Source organism: Echinops telfairi, unplaced genomic scaffold (genome assembly GCF_000313985.2).
Source record: "Echinops telfairi isolate 266 unplaced genomic scaffold, ASM31398v2 ScPeMD7_5;HRSCAF=22, whole genome shotgun sequence".
Classification (NCBI taxonomy): domain Eukaryota; kingdom Metazoa; phylum Chordata; class Mammalia; order Afrosoricida; family Tenrecidae; genus Echinops; species Echinops telfairi.
Window position 1 is genome coordinate 17,319,379 of NW_022103901.1, and position 7,082 is coordinate 17,326,460.

The following is a 7,082-nucleotide window of genomic DNA, read 5'->3' on the forward strand; positions in this document are numbered from 1 at the left end:
TGAGCCCCTAATAAAATGATTTTTAAAAAATAAAATAAATAATAAAAAGTCCATTTATTGATAAATATCCAGATGAAGCTCTCTTAGGTGAACCTTGAGAAAGGTTTTATATGCTTGTTATTATTAAATTTTCTATGATAATTCCTGGGATAAAAGAAATAATGTTACTCTAGACCAGTGGTTCTCAATCTGTGGGTTGCAACTCCTTTGGGGGTCGGACGACCCTTTCACAGGGGCCGCCTGATTCAACACAGTAGCAAAATTACAGTTATGAAGTTGCAATGAAATAATGTTATGGTTGGGGGGTCACCACAACATGAGGAACTGTATTAAAGGGTCGCAGCATTAGGAAGGTTGAGAACCACTGCTGTAGACCTCAATCTCTCTGTATATAATGCTACCCTACTGCCTGTTATTGTCTTTCAAAATGCCTTTTAAAGCATGACCTTCTTAGACCATAACTGCACACTAGCTATGACTGGGAATTTGGAGAAAATTAAATTAAAATGAAAAGTTTGGGAGTTACTTATTAAAACATCAAATTAATGGGTTTTTTTTTTTTTAGATTTTAATCATCATAAGATTGCTTTATGTTTCTTGTTAATTGAGAGAAAGAAATTTATTAGTAAGTGACAACAGCAAGGAGATTGACAGCACCGTAGTTGGTTTTGATGATCTCCTGTCTGAAATCCGAATACATAGAGATGATATATTTTTTACTTTGGAATTCACACTCCGTGGAGCCACACAGTGGTGGTTTTTACAGTAACATGGGTTTCAGGACAATCATGGGAAACTATTGACCAAAAGCTAGCCAACGGTTTCTTTAAGTTTTAATCTTTACATTTTAGTCTCAGAATGTCTCTATTGATTAACCAGATAGCAGGAATCAGCCTTTTGGTCATGTTAATAGGCAAATAGAAGGAGATTTTCAGAAGTGAGATCCACATCCAACTTTCTTGCTTCTGAGCAACGTAGCAAATGATAAAAATCCAGAGACTGAGGTGAGAAGCATGGCAAGCCTGGCATGAGTGAGGGTAGCTATAAACAGAGAGATGGTCGAGGTTACACAACATTCTAGAAACGGTGTGATTGTTATCTCTACATTGCAGATGGACAATCAGGCAGAAAGCTCGAATACTTTGCCTTGAATTTCTGAAATGTTAAGTTTAAAAACCATGGTTTAAATGGAGGCCATTCAGCTCCAGAGTTCAAGCTTTTGACCACTAGATTACTTTACTCCACTCAGTAGAGGAAGAAACTCATTTGTTATGTCTTCATCAGGGTGAGGACAAGACAAAGAGAAAAATGAATCATCCTGATAAGAAAGGCCATCATGAGGTCACAATGGTGTTCAATGATTCACAGCTACATGACCGAATTATAAAGCAGGAAAAGCAAAGGAAATTCAGTACAAAATCATGATTTTGATGGATGGCAGATCAATTAATCACAGTGATAGGCTAGGCTATAGAGCTGGAGTGGTGGGGTGGGGAGAGGCTATGATTGGCATAGGCTCACCATTTTATTGTTGCTGTTGTTGTTGTTGCTGCTGCTGCTTGGTACCATCGAGTTGGTTCTGACCCACAGAGTGACCCTACGCACAACGGAACAAAACACTGTCCGTTCTGCGCCATTCTCACAGTTGTTGGTCTGATTGAGACCGTTGTTGCAGCCACTTTATCAATCCATCTCCTTGAGGGCCTTCCTGCTCCTCATTTACCAACTATGAGGTCCTCCTCCAGGGACTGATCTCTCCTGATAACATGTCCACAGACTGTTAGATGAAGTCTCGCCATCCTTGCTTCTAGGGAGCACTCTGGACACACTTCTTAGAAGAATGCACACATTCTTTGTTTATTCCCATTTAAATGTGCACCATTATTAAATGTACTCTCGAAAAGGTTACAGGTTTGCTTCTGAGGGCCGCCTGCCTACCATCTTGGTCAGGGCACCAGCTCAAAACTCAGATCCTTATACCCTAATTTCCATCCGGGGACACACCCAGGCAAGTCCCTGCGGGTAAGACTGCCCCTCTCTGGGCGAGCTAGGGGAGAGGTATTAATCCACTTTCAAACACAAAGCTTTTGCTATTGCCCATCAGTGCACAGAAAGAATACAACGGAGGCTTATTTTATTGGGGGGGGGGTGTCTGTGTGGGACAAGACTCAAAACAGATTTAGGGCTCTGCTTTAGGAGAAAAACCTTAAAAAGTCAAACTCAAACTCACTGCCATCAGATTGGTTCTGACTCCTAGTGACCCTGCAGGGCCCAAACCCCGTGGATTTCCGAGGTTGTAAATCTTTATAGGAGTAGACCCCTCATCTTCTTCCTGGGGAGCTGCTGGAGAGCTTGAACCTCTAGCCTTGTGGTTAGCGGCCCATCATGTAACCCACTAATCACCAGAGCTCTTTATTAGGGCCAAAGAGGCTCCAAATTAAAGTATAATTTATAGAGACTCATTTATTAAATCTCAAGCAAGACAAATACAAGAGAAAGAAAAAGACAAAATCACTCCGACGAGGAAGCCATCAACAAGAGGCCATAAATGGTCTCTCTCGGCTACTTCAATATGACGAGAAACACAAAGGAGGAAACTGTTGCGGGTTCGAATAAATGAAAGCCACTATAATGTCTTGATAATTCAGGAGAGTCTTCATTCGGTTATAACCCTGTAAAGTAAAACTGAGGCATGAGGAGATAGACAAAGTATAAGGTAAACTGAGGCACATGGAGACGAACAAAGGACACTGACAGGACTAGGGAGAGCAGAAACAGAAATAGTGTTATTAGGGGGAAGCTCCCAGATGAGGTTCCGTGACCTAGGCCAACAGGTCAGGGAAGTCGTGCTTAGCAGTCAGGGGTACAGGTTTTTAAAGGGGTGGTGAGGAATGTCCGGCATTTATGGTTAATTTATGGCAATTAGCATATGGGGTCTGGCCACTCTGAGAATTGCTTGTCGACTCCTTGTGGCTTTCTTGGGCTCCGGAGCATCTGGTCTCACCGGTTATCTTATCTGGTGCCATCTGCTGCTGCCCTCTGAGGACGTGCAGGGAAGTGGGGCCCTGGCCTGCTTCAGCTCAATTCAGTCATTCCAGCCTTTTAGTGATAAAAGGAGCATCGAGATCTGATCTGACTACTTCCTGCTGGCACAGGGCAACGGGGAAGGGCTATGGGCCAGAATGGTCTGGACTAGCATCAGCAGGTAGGGGGCTGTAAGGATGTAACAGACAGATTCAATATGTTTCTCCTTCGTTCTTGAAGGAACTTAAAAGGATAGGGGGCTAAAAGTAACAGCAAGCAAATCATTACCAGGAGTTCTACCAGGGGCATGACCCAGGACATAACGGGGTTTGGGAACCAGGAGGTGGTTGCTGTGTTGCCCCAGGGGTGACTTCTGATCTCTTTGGTCATTTAGTCATTTGGTCTGATCTCTTCTGCATTTTGCTCAACCACTCCTGACTCAATAATATAGCAGCAACACTCTTTTCCTAGAAACATGCATGTACATTCCTTGTCAGCTGTTAACAGATCCAATGCACGATAGTTCTGAAGGGTTACCTGTGCCAGGGATAGAAGCTGTCACAGCAAGGCGGTGAGAGACTCTGAGGTGGAGTCCATGAACAGCTGGAGTCATTTGTCAACGTTTTGTGTTTGGAGAATGCTGTACTTCCTTGACCCACTAGAAATCTCCATGGTTGCGAGGGAGGAGGCAAAACGGAGGCTCACCAGGACGGGTAGGAATACAGCTATGCTTTGCCCTACTGGCCCTGATTTACTATCATGATAACAGCACTCTTGAGCCGTTGCTGCAGGAAGGTTAGAGAGACTGGGATGGATTAGGAATGCTGCTCTTCTTGACTTTTGGGTGGGGAATAATTATGCTAATTCAGATAGAATGAGCTCAGGAACGACTTACAGTAACTGGAAAAGGTCCTGCTGTGGAAAAATGTACGCATTTAGTTAAAATCCCATCTACATTCTGATTTGTGAAGTAACAGACTAGCTGTAGCTGGACATTGGGCGTTAGGCTGCGGGCAACTGTGTTTGCTCTGCCGCCTCCCCGTGTGACCACGGAACCATCAGCTCGGTGTCCTTCACAGTTCCCACACTGTAATCTCTCTTACAATGAACCCATTCACTTCTTCTTTCTCATCAACTTCATTCACTTCTCCTTTCTCATCAACTTCTCGGCAAACAGTTCTCCATAAACTTTGAAGTTTCTCTCACATTCTGGCGCAGCCAGACATTTTATAATAAGTTATATCCAAACTATTTTTTCTGACTACAGTGAACCCTCGTTTATCGCGGTTAATCGGTTCTAGACCCTACCGTGATAAATGAAATTCCGCGAAGTAGGATTCCTTATTTGTAAATCAAATATTTTCGTAGTTAGAGCATAGAGGACATGAAAAAGCACCCTTTAGTCACCATTACACTCGTATTACCCAATTTATTAAACGAAAAAGGGAAAATACAGTAAAACATTTTGGATGTTACAATGATCATTTATTATTTATTATATTATTTATGGCATCTAGTTTACAGTATTACATATTTCACATACAGTATTATTATACATAGTTCTTACAAATACTGTAATCAATAGCCTATGAAATGACTTAAGGGATGTACTCTACAGGTGGGTCACCGTCTTTTTCCTCTGAAGGAGCGGGTGTAGGCAGTGGGTGCTGTTACCCAAAAACCGCGATAGAGTGAAGCCATGGAAGTCGAAGCGCGAAGTGGCGAGGGTTCACTGTATTTGCAACTTACTCTGACCTTCTGAAACTTACTGTCTCCATCTAAACTTAAGCAATCACTGAATGAATCCTGTATAACGTTTAACTAAGTGTCAGCAAAGGATTTACCAGGGTTTGGTAAACAGTGGTGGAGATTGTAAACGCCTTTCCTGGAGGTTTTTAAAGGCCACTGCGACCACCCGAGGGGAGTTTAAAGGTCTGCTGGGAGTCACGTTTGCTGCATCGTATAACGGTTTAGCTATAAGGGAGAAATTGGGGATCCAATGTCTGAAAAATCCACACAGCCAAGAAAGCAAAGTATTTGCTCAGTTGAAGTTGGTGGTTGGAGGTCTTTTATGACCTGGCGTTTATTTAGAGCTAAACCCTGAGTGGTGGGGGTGGGGCACAGGTCTAAACAGATAACAGCAGAATGAGATAAGTGTGCCTTGGAGGGAGAAAGAAGTTAAAGAAGTTGGGCTGTGTTTGCTTTAGAACTGTTTTAGGAGGGGTTTCAGGTAAAGGCAAATGAATGCTGACAAGCTGAGTGACTAAAGGCCTGGAGGGATGACCATCAATTCCCATATCTGACCTGAGACCAGGGAAGAAGTTTGACCCGAGAAGGAGGGGAGGATTAAAAAGGCAGCTCCTGTGTTCACCAAAAAGAAAGAAACCGGCTTACCTGCTTCCTGGATTGTTACCCTGGGCTTGGGGGGGTGGGGGGCGTGGTCACGGGGTCACTGAGTCAGGGACTTTTCAGTCATTATCAGTCACCAGGCCCAGCATGCCAATGGTGGGTGGGGATCTGAAGGGACTGATCCTCCGTGGCTGGGCACCGAGGGACAGTCGTTTCTTCAGTGGCCCCGTTGACCACATGCCAGGCAAGGTTTGCTGGATGGTCGGGTTTGCGAGCATAAACATCGCTTGATCCAGTGGCCCAGTTGGCCGCATTTGAAGCAGGATTCTGGCGGCAGGTGATACTTCCTGGAGTCTTCTGACCCCTCTCTCCTGCCAGCCTTAGAGCAGTGATCAAGGCTTGGGTTTGCCAATTAGTCTTCTGGTGAGCCTGGGATTCAGGTGCCTTCTGCCTGCTCCTCCTGGGTGTTAAAAACTTTAAATGCCATGTTTACCAGGTCACAGATAGGGGTCTGAGGCTAAGTGAGGTCGCATGCCTGAGTAAGGCATTGGAACTCTTTAATAAATGTCCGGCATTTATGGCTAATTTATGACAATTAGCATATGGGGTCTGGCCACTCCGAGAATTGCTTGTCGACTCCTTGCAGCTTTCTTTGGATCCGGAGCATCTGGTTTCACAGGTTATCCTATCTGGCTGTTGCTGCCCTCCAGGGATGTGCAGAGAAGCGGGGGCCCTGATCTGCTCATCAGCTCAGTCCAATCAAACAGGATTGGTAGAATCTAAATGCGATTCTTTGATTGCAGTCCTGAGTCCACATTTCAGTCTACCCTTTGTGGCAAAAAAAACCCTCATTTATCCTTTGTCTAAAACTTAGGCAAGCATGGACAGAAGCAGAAAGTAAAACAATGGTTACTATTCTTTCAGCGTTAGGGAGCATTACAGGGTACAGCATTGATTATAACATTCTGGTAACTTCAAGAAAAGCAAGCAAGCATTACAAGGTATATTCCTTATCATAAATGAAACAATACTGTGGTGGTTACATAATCTGGTGTTAATTTGGGACTTGATAGGATTTTAAGAGTGAAGGGGTGGAGTATAGTCTGTCAATTGAACATAGCCAAAGCAGCCTCTGTGTGGTCATGGCTTTCTTCTGGGAATTCTGGGATTTCCTTCTTGGAGGCGAAAGCCACACTTTCTCTGTTCACTCCCTGGGAGGTATTGCAGCTGGCAAGACACATGAAACCATCCTGATGCAGCCATGGAAGATGGAGAAGCCATGTGGAGACCCCTGCCAGCACTGAGATGCTGACGATGCTACTGGATCTGAAGACTTCCCACCCACTGGCCTGTGACCGTCCTTTATTCGGCATCATTGCATGTGTTTTGTGAGTCTGAAGAGGACTTTATAGACTGGCATCAGACATGTGGGCTAATACCGGACTTATGGACTTGATCTGGACTGGGCAGGGATGTTTTCTCAATATTTAATTACTCTTGTATATAAACTTCTTTTTCTCTCTTTTTCTTTAAATAATTTTATTGGGGGCTCTTAAAGCTCTTGTAACATTCTATACATCAATTGTATCAAGCATATTTGTACTTATGTTGCCATCATCATTTGCAAAGCAGGTTCTAAAGCTATGGTATTTCATTTTTCTAAAAAAATCATTATATTGGGTGCTTGTACAACTCTTATCACAATCCAT